At 42.4% G+C, this 15,132-nt stretch overlaps 1 protein-coding gene across 3 annotated transcripts in view; it reads right to left on the reverse strand.

The window, feature by feature from the left end:
• SYT1 (synaptotagmin 1) overlaps window positions 1–15,132 on the reverse strand; it is a 3,823,670-nt gene that overhangs the window by 2,843,011 nt on the left and 965,527 nt on the right. For all 3 annotated transcript variants that reach the window (XM_069228780.1, XM_069228783.1, XM_069228779.1), the window contains exon 4: window positions 13,790–13,882. The gene's annotated coding sequence lies outside the window, so the exon portion shown is untranslated. The remainder of the gene's footprint in view (window positions 1–13,789; window positions 13,883–15,132) is intronic.

Raw genomic sequence — 15,132 nt, forward strand, 5'->3', positions numbered from 1 at the left:
TTGTTTTGCTCTTTATGTCTAATGCTCTGTATTCATGGCTACCAACTGGTTTGTGTGCATGTGTTTTGTATGTCTGGTGGTCAGCGTGCATATATAGATTTTGTTGTTGTATGTGCCTTTCTTTGTGTTACTCTGAATATATTTTTGATCTATATCAGTATGTTTTTCTGTGTGCCCAACATAAAATACACAGCCCTGTTGGTCTGGCCAATGCTTAGTTACAGTCTGTATGCATTACATATGTGTGGCGTCTTCAAATCATTTGCAAATGATGACAGAGTAAGATGGAAATGTTTAAAAAGCTGCAATGTCACATGGCAGAGGTTCCCAAACTTTAGAACCACGACCCACATTTTCTAACAACAAATTTTCAGGACCCACCTATCTTTAAGGGACAAGAGCTGGGCCGATTTTTGAATGTAACTAAAGTACTGTGAGGTAGCACATGTCCATTTACAGACAGCACTTTTTCCATTGAAATTTGCACAGAGTGCAGTTTTACTGTTAAAACTATAAAGCACACACATGATAATGTGTAGAAACTGGGTTTCTGTGAATAGTTTTCATTTGTGCACCACCAAATGAGTGTCTTGATTTGCTTGGATCCTAAACAAATCTCCGTTCCCAGCACACTTTAGAATTACAAAAAAGTGCTTCATTTTAGCTTTGGTAGCTGCTGCATGCATACAGTTATTGTATAGGTATTTACATTTTGTGTTCTGAACAACAACAGCCTAAACTGCCACATAATTCATTTTAAAAACTCCTCTCATTTTGCAGTCAGAGAAGGTAAACACCAATCGCCTGCTAAAAGAATAAGGCAGCCTGATGTCTAACCTCTGACTAAATATGACAAGTTAAACACAGAATTTAAAGGCATTTTTATTTATCGCTCTCACTTTCTGCAGTCTACCAAAAATCAGCTCACCAGTGGGTGGTGACCCACAGTTTGGGAAACCCGGTCATATGATGGTTGTTCAATGAATCTTCATATCCCTGAAGATTTTCACTTGCTCAAGACAGAGCATTTACCTTCATTCTAGTTAATTGTTTTGCACGTTTCCCCCTCCGTCCGACATCTGAATCTTTGGCATTTACCGAACAGCTAATTGCTTCGGTCCTCATTAGGATCTACAAAGGCAGCCTACTGTGTCTACTGTAGTGAATCCCACAAAGGGAGCAGCTGTTCAAATAATGTTTTCGTGCAACACTACACTTCCTGGATACCTTGGATGTATGCCTCCGGTCCAATCTGTTATGCCATTTTGAAATTAATTGTATTGTTTACTAAGAAATGTGCTTTATACCTATTGAATAGGATCCCATGAACAAGGAGAAAAATTATTTCTGGCTGCCTCCTACATGCTCTGTTTTACGACGCCAGTGTTTTTGAATGCGTGTTGGCTTGCATGCCGAGCGTGCCTTTACAGAATACACAAGGACATTTCTCTTTAAATGTGGACATCATGTGAATAATAACAGAACACGCTATATATAAAACATGATTGGAAATCCGAGATCCCTGTAAAGTTGCTATAGGTGTGATATAGTTTTCTCTTTCTCAACTGGAAGCTTTATTTTATGCCATAGGGGGATGGCAAGGCTCTGAAATATGACTCATTGAGGACTAGTTAAATTAGAACTAGCCTCCTGAGGGATTTCAGAAGTGAGGTTCTGTGGTTGTCAGAGAAGGACACCATTTCTGTTTTATTGTAGAGCCGTGGTTTTGTGAACACAGCTCCAAAGGAAAAGTAGAACAAGGTGACTGTCTGTATGAACCAAGAGAAGGTATGATGAGGTAGGTGTTAATGTAACAGGGAACAAGATGAGGGAACAAGATCATTAAAAAATACAAATTACAAACCTTGAGGGAAATCTTCATCACAGTCAGAAAACAAGGGCATAGAATTTCTGATTCTTAGGTAGTTAATGGTCGATATTGGATTGATAGAGCCTGGGGCCCTCTCTCTAACTCTGCGACCTTATGAATTTTTGCTTCTCTGATCCGAGGGGTGAATAGTAGCACTTATCAGATCACTTGAATATTCTCTGTACAACCCAATTTCACATAATAACATTCAGAGTCAATTCATAAGTTTAAAACGCTTTTATCACAGACTCAAATTCAACAATACATAAATGAGTCTCAATAGCATAGTGTAAATATATAAAATCACCAAAGGAGAATTAAAGCTTCATACAATGTTAAACTTAGTTAGCATATACAAGACCAAAACTTTGATTGCCACAATGCAAAAGATCAGGAAAAGCATATGATTCTTGCCCACTAGAACCAAGTTCTCCTGTCTAAATATTAAAAATAAAATCTAACTACTCTAATATTAAAGGAGTATTTGAGAAAGGTCTGCAAACAGAAATTCAGTAGAATATTCTGTCAAGAGAGGTGTGACGACATGAAGCCTCATAGAAATTATGAGGTTGGTACCTCAGAGGGGTCCATTGAGCTCTAAGAACAGTAAAGGATCTGAATCTCTCACTAACTAAATCTCCCTTAAATCACAGTTGCCCCAGGCAATGACATCACAGTTGAAGCTTCTTTATTGAAACCCTAATTAAAATGAATTGGAAGTTACAATTTCTAAACCCCTGACACAGCCCATCTTGATACTCTTTGATCTCGATCTCAATCAGCAAATTCAAAAGAGTTACGATTGCAAAGCTTCCATAACACTCCTCTCCTCGTCCTTGCATAGTTCGTGTCAGGCTTTCTTATCTCTCACGCACAATAAGCTTCTTGTTGAGTACGTCCCACCTCCTAACACCTGCATCTCGAAAGAATAATTTAAGAAAAACAACTCCACATCGAAAGTTAACTGTAAAAAGTAGATTAAGTGTGTCGGCCTTCCCTCCAACCAAGTTAATAAAACAAAAATATACTTTAGGATTCAATTAATTCTAAACACTATATGTAAGAATATATGAAGTGATTATGCAAAATAACACTTTTAAAATGTTAGTCTCAAATAGATATTCATAAAATATTCATCAAATGTTATATCTAAAGATGCACTCAACTCACATACTTTGCAGTGCAGAAATTATATAAAATCAGTACCTCGTGTTTTAGTAAATGAGACCACCTCATTGTGACCACCAGAAAATGACCACCAGAAAGAGACACAGGGCCTGGTTATGACCTCGGCGGAGGGGATTACTCTGTCCTAAATGTGACGGATATCTCGTCTGCCGTATTACATGCTCCATAGCATATAATGGAACTTGTAATATGGCGGGCTGGATATCCGTCACTTTTGGATGGAGTAATCCCCTCCGCCAAGGTAGTAATCAGGTCCTTAGTCTATGGCATCCACATGACCATCCTTGCTTACTCAGCAAAGGAGTAAGAGAGGTTCAGTTCAGAGAAAAAAAAAGACTTACGCCTGGCTATGTGGGGTTAGGGTATTAGATATTGACTGAGCAGAAACAACCTAGAGGGCTGGATTATTTAAAAGGCAGACTATTTCTTTCTTTGCCTTATAGAAAAGGATTGTACGTTAAATAACTTGTTTGCAGCACATAGATGTACCTTCAGTGGTAAATATTTGTGCATGCTCTTTTCAGAACAGTGCCATCAATATTGATTGTTCTGACTTATCCTGTTGATTCAAACTACAGTCAGAGCAATGCCTCAGTTTCTCATATCACTTCAGCGTCTATTCCCAATGTAAATGTGATGATCTAAACTGGAAGACCTAATAAGGGGAACACTAACAATGAGAACATAGTCACTTTCCTAAATTAGTGAATATCACTTTGACCCAGGAGAATGAAAGAATATAGGGCCATATGTATGAACACTTTTTCCCATAGACACAGAATGGGTAAAAACCTTTGCTACATCTGGCTCATAATTCCTAAGACTCACATGAGTGACCCTGCTCCTGCAGGCAGGTTGCTTCCCTCCTCTCCGCCGCTAAACCCAGCTGCCAGATTTACCTGCTTGTTTTCAGATCCACTCCTTCTGTCCTCGGCTCTCCCTCGCTGCTGCCTCCCCGCGGCCCGCCCCCCTCCCTCCACCTCGACTTTCCAGTCCGCTCCTTTTTCCTTTTTCCCGCCTTGAGCCCCGCTCCCCCGCCCCCACTGCCCTCTCATTGGGTACTCCACCCCATCCTCCCAGCTGCCACTTCCTCCCACCTCCCCTCTTATGCCGGCCACAGAGCAGAGTAGCTAGCGACCTTTGACCCTGCTCCTGCAGGCAGGTCGCTTCCCTCCTCTCCGCCGCTAAACCCGGCTGCCAGATTTATCTGCTTGTTTTCAGATCCACTCCTTCTTTCCCCGGCTCTCTCTCGCCGCTGCCTCCCCGTGGCCCCGCCCCCCTCCCTCCACCTCGACTCTCCGGTCCGCTCCTTTTTCCTTTTTCCCGCCTTGAGCCCCGCTCCCCCGCCCCCCTGCCCTCTCATTGGGTACTCCACCCCATCCTCCCAGCTGCCACTGCCTCCCACCTCTCCTCTTATGCCGGCCGCAGAGCAGAGTAGGTAGTGACCTTTGATCCTGTTCCTGCAGGCAGGTCGCTTCCCTCCTCTCCGCCGCTAAACCCGGCTGCCAGATTTACCTGCTTGTTTTCAGATCCACTACTTCTTTCCTCGGCTCTCCTTGGCCGCTGCCTCCCTGCGGGCCAGCCACCCTCCCTCCACCTCGACTCTCATGTCCGCTCCTTTTTCCTTTTTCCCGCCTTGAGCCCCGCTCCCCTGCCCCTCCTGCCCTCTTGTTGGGTACTCCACCCCATCCTCCCAGCTGCCACTCCCTCCCACCTCCCCTCTCATGCCGGCCGCAGCGCGGATGCGCCGCTGGCGAGCCAAAGGCAGTGCCAGACCCCCTGGCCAACACGCCCCTCGGCCACCAATCACCATTACACTGCCAACGAACTCCACGCCCTCAATACAGGACGCACCTCTATCTGCTTCCAGTCCACACCAACGCGCACCAGAGGACCCTTCTCCTGCAAAGCCTGCAACTTCACCTGCAACCTAACCTCCAAACACCATATCAAAACAACAGACAGACGCCTAAGATGCATCCTGCTGAACACCCGCTCCATCCACAAACATGCAATTGAACTCTGGGACCTACTGACCACATACTCACCCGACATCGCATTCCTCACCCAAACCTGGATGAACTCAGCCTCGGAACCAGACATAGCCATACCAGAAAACTACACGATCACCAGAAGAGACTGCAGCAACAAACCAGGAGGAGGAATCGCCATAGTCCACAAAAACACAATAAGAGTCTCCACCAACTCCGACAACACCATCAAATCCGTCGAGCACCTCCACTTCAGAATCCACATCAAAGCCAACAACACACTCAGCGGAACACTGGTCTACAGACCCCCTGGCCCTAGACCGCAGTTCTGCGACGACATTGCCAACACCATCAGCTCCAAAGCCCACGCCTCAACGGACTACATCCTCCTCGGCGACCTGAACTTCCACCTAGAAAATAACAACAATACCAACACCACCAACCTAATCGCCAACCTCGCCAACCTCGGCCTCAAGCAACTCGTCACTTCACCCACTCACTCCACAGGCCACACACTCAATCCCATCTTCTCAGCCAGCAACCACGTCTCCTTCAGCCACACCACCGAACTCAGCTGGACAGACCACCGATGCATCCACTTCTCCTACCAGAAACCAGTCACTCACCACCACTGCACCCAACCCCCCTGACGCAACTGGAGCAAAATACCAACAATCAACTGATCTCCACCCTCGCCTGGGCCCCCCCCGGGACCCCGGACCCCAACACAGCCGCCACCAACCTGCATCGCTGGATAGAAGACTGCGCCAACACCCTCGCACCGCTCAAAAAAAAACCAAACACCCCCCACAGAATCAAGGCCAGCTGGTTCACCCCAGACCTACAGGAATCCAAACGGCTATGTCGCAGAATGGAAAAAACCTGGCACCTTGAACCTACCAACTTCAACCACATCGCCTTCAAGGATGCCCTACACAAACATCACCAACTGATTCGCACCACCAAAAGGACCCACTTCAAAAACCGCATTGACACCAACGCTCACAACAGCAAAGAGCTCTTCGGCATCATCAAAGAGCTCTCCACCCCCAGGATCTGCTCCAACAAACGCCTGCCATCACAGGAGTTCTGCAACTCACTTGCAACCCACTTCTGTCGAAAGATAGAAGAAATCCACAACAGCTTCAACCCACAGACCCACCAGCTAACTACAAACACCTACGAACCCAACGCTCCAAGCAACGCCCACTTCCTCCATACCTGGACCCCCGTCAACATAGAAGACACCGCCAACGCCATGGCCTCCATCCACTCCGGATCACCATCGGACCCCTGCCCACACCATATCTTCAACAAAGCTAACTCTATCATCTCTCCCCATCTCTGTAACACCATCAACAGCTCCTTCGAGTCAGCCACCTTCCCAGAGAGATGGAAGCACGCAGAAATCAACGCCCTGCTGAAGAAATCAAAGGCAGACCCTGACGACCCCAAGAACTACTGACCGATCTCCCTCCTCCCCTTCCCAGCCAAGGTCATCGAAAAAATCATGAACAGTCAACTATCCCAGTTCTTGGAAGATAGCAAGGTACTCGACACCTCCCAATCCGGATTCCGCAAAAACCACAGCACTGACACCGCACTCATTGCTGCCACAGACGACATCAGGACCATGCTCGACAAAGAAGAAACAGCAGCATTCATCCTCCTGGACCTCTCCGCAGCTTTCGACACAGTATGTCATCACACTCTCCGCACACTCCTCCACAACTTTGGAATCCGCAACAAGGCACTGTATTGGATCTCGTCTTTTCTCACGGGTAGAACCCAGAGAGTCCGCCTCCCACCGTTCCAGTCAGAAGCCTCCATAATCACCTGTGGCGTCCCCCAAGGATCTTTGCTCAGCCCCACACTCTTCAACGTTTACATGGCCCTTCTCGCCAACATCGCACGAACCTACCACATCAACATAGTCTCCTACGCAGACGACACTCAGCTCATCCTCTCCCTCACGAAAGACCCTACAACTGCAAAGAACAACCTCCACAACGGACTTCACGCCATCTCCAGCTGGATGGAATCAAGCCACCTCAAGTTAAACACAGACAAGACAGAAATACTCATCTTTGGCACCAACCCCTCAGCTTGGAACCACTCCTGGTGGCCCACCTCCCTAGGATCCGCACCCCCAACCACCACCAACGCACGCAACCTGGGCTTCATCTTGGATTCCACACTCAGCATGACTCAGCAGGTCAATGCCATCTCCTCTTGCTCCGCTTGCTCCGCAAAATCTTCAAGTGGATTCCCATCGAAACCAAGAAAACTGTCACCCATGCCTTGGTCAGCAGCCGATTGGACTACGGAAGCGCCCTATATGCAGGAATAACAAACAAACTCCAAACAAAGCTGCAAAGAATCCAGAACGCGTCCGCCCGCCTCATTCTAGACGTCCCACGCCACAACCACATCTCACCCCACCTCAGAGACCTACACTGGCTACCAGTATCAAAGAGGATCACCTTCAAAGTCCTCATCCACGCACACAAAGCCCTCCACAACACAGGTCCTGCCTACCTCAACGACAGACTCACCTTCCACACCCCCACCCGCAACCTTCGCTCCGCCAACCTCGCCCTCGCCTACGTCACCCGCATCCGTTGCACCACCGCTGGAGGAAGATCCTTCTCTCACCTAGCCGCTAAGACCTGGAACTCCCTACCGCTCCACCTCTGCCAGACCCAAGACCTCCTATCATTCAGGAAACGCCTCAAGGCATGGCTTTTCGACCAGTAGCTCTCACCACTCACCCCCCCTCAAGCGCCTTGAGACCCTTACAGGTGAGTAGTGCGCTCTATAAATCCTTGATTGATTGATTGATTGAAAAGAATAAATCATTTTTAAAATGTATTTTCAAAGGCTAGTATCTTTAAATTCTTCAAGATCAATGTGTCCTCTTAAAAATGTGTAATTTATGTTTAAGCAGGTTTTAAAACTTGAAGTCATTAAACCTCCCAGGACAGTGTATTAGAACATAAAAATGCCTTCAATACCACAGATACATCTATACATAGAAACATAGATACTACAGATACAGAGTATCTTTGATACAGGTGATAGATGGATATCCTCACAAGAATCTTTGATTAAAGTTCCCGTGAAGTTGAAAGAATCTGTTTTAACCTTTTACAGTTTTATTTGTGCATCTGAACTCTGCAAGTATAACTCAAACAGAACTTTTATTTTTTTTTAGAACCAGGCACATACTTTGTGTGGAGCATGCTTCACATTTACAACCTTACAGTGCCTATTTACAATATATAACCTGGTCCTCTCATCAAAGGGAACATCAGAGTCAATGTTAGCCCCCAACAGCAAGAATATAACGTTCTTGTTGTTTTTCCAACTTAGAAGTGCTCTTGACATAGATTCAGTAATATTATTGAACTCTAGAAATACAAACCATTTGGTGCCCCTCCTACAGTCTATGGTGGGTGTGAAGAAGCTTTTATAAAATAATGAAAATGAATGCAATAAAGTGTAGAATTAACATGTAGGCCAGAGATGAAAATACAACATTTTAATTCAAGTGAAAAGCAGTAGACAGTCACATTTATATGTATTAAACTTGAAAAGCTGATACTGCAGTTTGCAAGGTTGATCTAGGTTTGGAATGTGAAAATAATCAAGTTTTGAGAAAGCTAACATACTGTGAAAATGATCAATCAATACAAATAGAGTTAGTTTTAACCTTCCCATAGGTACATTTTTGTAAGACTATAATAATGTATTAAAATGTTTAGTTTAATTCTGCAAAATGTTTCAAAACACTCAATAGCTTAATCTAATAATCAATAGGTAGCTTGTTATTTATTAGAATGATGTAAAAGCCTAACTCTGAACTGAATTTTTCCCCAAGCAGAGTCAAGGATGAGAAACCTCACTAAAGAATATAAAATGATGATAAAAATGATTCATTTAAACATTGTTGTCTATTGACTATTGCTTATGTGGTGAGTCGAAGACAACATTTTTCTGTTCCCATGAAGACAGTGTTTGCTGATTGGCGGATGTGAAGAAGATGATACATGTTGCAAAAGTTTAGATGCGTTGTTTTTATATTAGTGCGTGTTCCTGGAGTAAGGTAGGATGTTCTTTTCCATACATTCTGCAGGAGATTTTCCCCAGGTCCATTTTATGCTATTTGCCTGAATCTTTGCTGCTCTGAGACTCTACTGAGTTTCTTTAACCATTCTTTAATGGAAGTTCTGCTTTGATTGATATTTGAGATTTGATTTTGAAGTTTTCTGCTTTAGCCTCTCTATCTGGAGCTCTTCATGGGTTCTGACTGATACCTTTTTTCTCATCCTTCCAATCCCATCTTTACATTTAGAATAGAGACTTTTCCTTTAGGTAACAGGCTTATTTCAATTGCCCTGATGATAATTGATTATATTGATTAACTTATTACTGATTTGATACTGATGATTTCTTATGCTGATTCAATAAATATTAATCAGCTAAAAAGGTTTATGAATAACGTTTTTGAACTCACACCAACTCTCATTACCGATGGAGAGGCTAATAATTGAACTGTGATGACTATTTGATTGATGCACAGCTCCTATTTAATCTCACCTGCATCCAAGGTCTATTGGCCTGTGACACAGCAGGGATTTCTACCTTAATGTGTTGATAAGGCCAAATCTGTAAACTGATATTTAACTGATAACCCCCTGCTCCAGCACGGAAATCCTATTATAGCCTAAAATGCAAACCAAGACTCATCTCTGTGTGTATAGCCTAATTTTGTATCGCAGTCGTTTTGTCCTCTCACAGCTATAGCGTTCATGTCTTTTTTTCCACTAACTACGGTGGAGTCAAAAGTGGCTCTACGGGCTCGCCAGGTATTTGCAAGGGGTAGGGAGCATATATCTCAAAGTCTCATTTTCTGGTTTGTTGGGGTGGGCAGTACAGCACGCCACTGAGCATCTAAAATCTAGTCAATCCCCTCTGTGCCTCGGTTTCTACTCAAGCATGTTATTGCCCTGTGGGTAGAGCAGCGCTATAGAAAGCTTTATGTAAATAAAAAAATAAAATAAAATACAATGATGGAGTGGAGACAATAAATATGAGGCTCAGATGATTTTTCCTTTGTGTATGATGCAGCATTCACATATATGTTGCTTGGGTGAAAACCCACAACGAGGTCTTCTGAAGACAGGACTTTGCAATGTTCAAGTGTTGCAACTATTTGTGTGCATGCAATGATAGACAAGGACCTCGATATTTTACTATAGGCAACGTTTTGTATACTTTTGTGCCCAACACATCACTTAACACACCTGTTTTTCTGCAGTTTGAAGAGATGATATCTATGTTAGATTCTTGCTAAGAAAGAAACTTACTTCCTTACGGTGGCATTCTATTAGTTGATTTCACAATTCATACAGCATTTAATGTGAGACCAGTGACACCGCAGGGTGGTTTGGGCTTCTCAGCATTGTCTGTGTTTTTGATTTGGGCTGTTTCATGTATCTGAATTAGTTTGATTTTAAATACATTCTAATTAGTTTGATTTTCTTCGTTTCTTGTACAACTACCTTTCTGCACGTGAAATTTAATGTGCTTCTTTTTTTAAAATCCACTCGTCTGAATGCTAGTGCCGTCTACTTAGCTAACCTATGTGTAGCGTGCGAGGTTTTATGCTAGCTGGCAAATTAAAATGAAAACAGATGAAGAAAGAGAAGAAGCATAGCTTGGGCGAGATAAGTAGGAAACCACATGGCTGTCAAAAATGGAGCGTGAAAAGAGTGGCATCTGCCTCCCCCTGATAAAGCATCACAGTACTGATGCAGGGCTCCAAGCAATGCTACTAAAAACAGATAACCCATATTTTCCGCTCTTGTGGTGAAGGTTACTGAAAACCTGCAGAAGGACAACAGAGCCAATAATAAAGAGCAGCTGTAGAGTTCTCTGAGATATGTCTGGTGACGACAGCCCCAGTGTTCGTGGATTACCTCACCCAGAAGATTTACCTCCACGTGCCATCTGTATTCCCCCCTCTACCACACCCAAGTATTTCATATTAAAGCCTTTGGATCGTTGTTTATTGTGTATGAGATGAACTCCCAGCTGCACCGTGTGGCTACTACAAAACCCGTGGAAAGGTTTAATGATAAAAACCTTTAGAGCATGGGTACTCGCAAACATTTTCCCGGGGGCCACAGAGTTTGGTCTTTGATGTGACCGAGGGCCTTACTGATGGCAGCAGGGTGGCGGTTGTTGGTTGGCAGTAAGGTGGGTGTAGGGGAAGCAAAGTATATACTTCTAGTGTCTGAATAGCACAATGTGAAACCATAAACTTGGGAATAATCACGGCTTCTCCACTTCACCAAACTGTGTGATCCTAAGGAAATGTTTTATTTCACTTTCCCTGCTTTTTGTTCATTATCACATGAGGACCTTGCATGACTTCGGGATGTGTGCTGCACAAAACCTTCTTGTGTTTGATTTAATAAACTATAATATTCTTGTATAATTGAAACCCAGGCCACCCAAACAGTGCACATAGCTGACTTGACTCTTAGCTCACCAAAGGCATTGTTGTCAGGGTGGGGGTTGGGGGAGTGAATGTTTCTAAATTCTGGTTAGAAAATTATCACTTTGGAAAAATGTATTTCTTCAATGCAGTGATATAATCTGGTGTACTAAGGTGAAGTTTCTGCGTGTTAATGAAATACACTTTTTGAATTTTGAGCAGACTTGATCATGCTTTTACATTTTAGCTTCAAATATGTCTTTAAAAATGAAGGTGTTTCTGATGTTACATTGTACAGAACACCCTCTGTTATCTCTTTTCTTTACCTTCAACTCACCTTAGATAAATGCTTGCCTGTTTATTTATATTTTTTAAATTTTAGTGTTGAGTCTAGTTAAGAGAAGCCCAGTGCCCCTGGGCCGCATGTAAAGGTCAGGAGGGCCGCATGCGGCCCCCGGGCCGTATTATGAGCATCACTGCTTTAGAGCATTATATTTAAGGGTATCAAGCATATTTCTGTGGCTCTGGTGCTGAATTAATAATGCGGCAAGAGTATTGTTGAAGGAATGGACAGAGGGCGAGAGCTTGGACGGGTGTGTAGAGCTGTTGGCTCAACTTAGGTTCAAGCGGGCTAAATCAAAGTTAGATTTCCAGGGACCTACTAACCGTTAATTATTGACTTTTAGATTAACTGTCTGCATATACAATTCATGTGAATATTCCCCACATCTTGCATCAATTCAGTGAAACTCAGACCAAAAAGACAACGAGCGAGAGAGAGGCAAAGAGGTACAGAGACAGAGGTAGGGGAGGGAGACATAAGGAGAGACAGGGAGTGCCAGGTAGAGAAGCAAAACTCAAATGGAGAGAGAGCGAAAGAGGCAAAGAGAAATAACTATATACAGGAGCATGGAAAGGAGCAGAGAGAGAGGTAGAGAGGTAGGAGGCAATAGAGACAGAAAGAGAAATGGAGAGAGAGGGACAGAAGGAGATTGATGGTGAGGCAAGAGTTCGGGAACAAGAGATTAGGAGAAAACCTCTGTTGTAACGAGAGAACAAGGAGAGAACAAAACATATAAAGATGAAGCGAGCGAGAGAGAGGCAATTAGAAACGCACCAAAATAAAGAAACGAGAAAGACAGTGAGTGAATGAGGAAAAAAAGGAGAATTAAAGAGCTATAGATAGCGAGAGAGAAAGCGAGTAGCGGTCAGTTGCTTGGCAGGTATTTAACTTTAGTGGATGATGGTATTTTCCAGAGATATTGGTAGGGAGGCTTAAAGGAGAAACGTCCTATCAAGTCACGACCATAGTACTCCACTTTCTGAAAACAAAATAACCAGCGTCCCTAATAGAGGATAAGAGAAACACCTACCAAACAAGAACATTAAATATTCAGCAGGAACTGCACTTTCAGAAACTACTTAACTTGAAATGTTTGACTAATCCAGAGTCACTGATTAGGTCAGTGAGGAAAGCAATTGGCATAAGCAAAACCAGAAAAAATAAGTTTGGACAGATACACAAGAACACCTAGGCCTCATTAAACAGATGCACTTCCTCATAAACCTCTAGAAAAATGAGGAAACTAGGCCCTGCCACGAGGAATTCTATAGCAGGATCACCAAATCTACAAAGCCGAAGAACAAACAGAACAGTGTCTACCTTTGCTGGGAAGAAGTGGGAATGGAAAGCGAATATTTGGTAGTTAAGTTTGTAATAATAATGAGAATTTTGTTGGAAAAACATAAGTTTTTCTCTTTTTTCAATGCTGATCACATTTCAGGGCGTTATATATCCTTATTGGCCAAAAGCATAACACAAGAAATAGATGGAGCAGGATGTAAATGTGAACGAGACTGGCAGTATTTGTGCATGCAAATGATTTGAACAATTTTAATCACATGAAACAAAGTGCATTGTACAACAACAAAAATGCAGGTTTTTGCATCTCGAAATAAAGTAAATTATTTTGCACAAATGTTTTCATGAAAAAGGCACCCAGAGAAATAAATGTCATGCAAAGTATAAAATCATGTATTATGAAATTAATTGCCATTTTATAACAAAATACTCACTTGCAGTATCTTTCGATGATTAGTATAAGCAATTGAGGTGAATTTTTATTGTTGCTATTAATTATCTGCACAGATTATTATTTTAACAATGGAAACAAGAATGTAAACTAATTTCTTAAAAACATCTGTATGAAGAAATATATATATAGAATAAAACATTACCTGGAAGGAAATATAAATTGTAGAGGTCAAATTATGAGTAGCATTAAGAACTTCGACTTTCAGTCATTTCACGACAGCAGGCTACCTAGGATGCTGAAAAGACCACATAATAAATATATGCAGTGAGAATAAATGTTATCTGAAAAACATTGTACTGTCAAACGTCGAATTCGAGAACCAATTAAGGTTTATCACATTTGGTGATTAATAGAAGTTAAACAATACAATCATTGTTTAATTGTCGACATCACATGTATGATTCACTGCATAAAATACCTCACAGATTAGGCTCACCAATATTACCCTTAGTTTGTTCTAGATAAAACGTGTTGTATTCATTGCATAAAGTACCTCCCATATTAGCATTCAAATAGTAAAATAAAATACAATATATATATATATATATATATATATATATATATATATATATATATATATATATATAAAAATAGAGTGTCAGAATGTGAGTGATTGATTGGGGGAGTGACCGCTACCAACTTAATAAACAGAATCTGGTTAGGTCAAATCACAGTTCTGACAAAACATCTGCTGAGCCCCTGGTAGGAATGGCACAAGCATCTAGCAAACCCCAGAGACGTGTTTGTTATGTTCAAGCAGCACCAACAATTTTAAACAAGAGAAAACAGCATACTAAAATTCCCAAACCAATCAAGACAAATAGACAACATGTAATGAGCAAAAAGACACCATGATCGTTAAAACAGATTAAGAGAAGCCAAAGATATAAATTTTTTTAAGACAATTTGATCCTATACAAATTAAAATGGTTTTGAAAAACAAATGTTGGTATTTGCCCAGGACCTAGATGCAATTTCAGGCTGATCAAAATGGACAGATCAAGCAGGAGATCCTGGTCAACCTTTTTACATTCAGATTTAGGGCTTGATTTAGAGTTTGGCACATGGTTTACTCCATCACAAACATGACAATGTTGCTTGTAAGAGAATTTACCTTTAAAAAACAGATGACAAGAGGCATTTGGAAAAAACAGGAACGGTTTGTTTAATTAAACATTGAAGCTGGAAGAGCAGTTACAGATCCAGGGTCTGAGGACCGTCTCTCAATGTACATCATTGTCCAACCAGAGCAGTGAGCCAAATACTCAAACCGCACCTCCCCCTTGTCCCAAGTATTACATTATGTTGTGCCCCCAAACCAGGCACCCACTGCTCCCAGAGTGCAACCAATAATGGTCCAATATTTGTGAACTGCAGTTGAAGGGGCACCAACAAAGTTCATATAGGAAGTAATCATCTAAACATGTTGCTCCAATGGGATCCTTTATTCTCTTCAATACAACAAACAACAGCCAATGCTTTTTG

The sequence above is a fragment of the Pleurodeles waltl genome, chromosome 4_1, assembly GCF_031143425.1.
Source record: "Pleurodeles waltl isolate 20211129_DDA chromosome 4_1, aPleWal1.hap1.20221129, whole genome shotgun sequence".
NCBI classification, from domain to species: Eukaryota; Metazoa; Chordata; class Amphibia; order Caudata; family Salamandridae; genus Pleurodeles; species Pleurodeles waltl.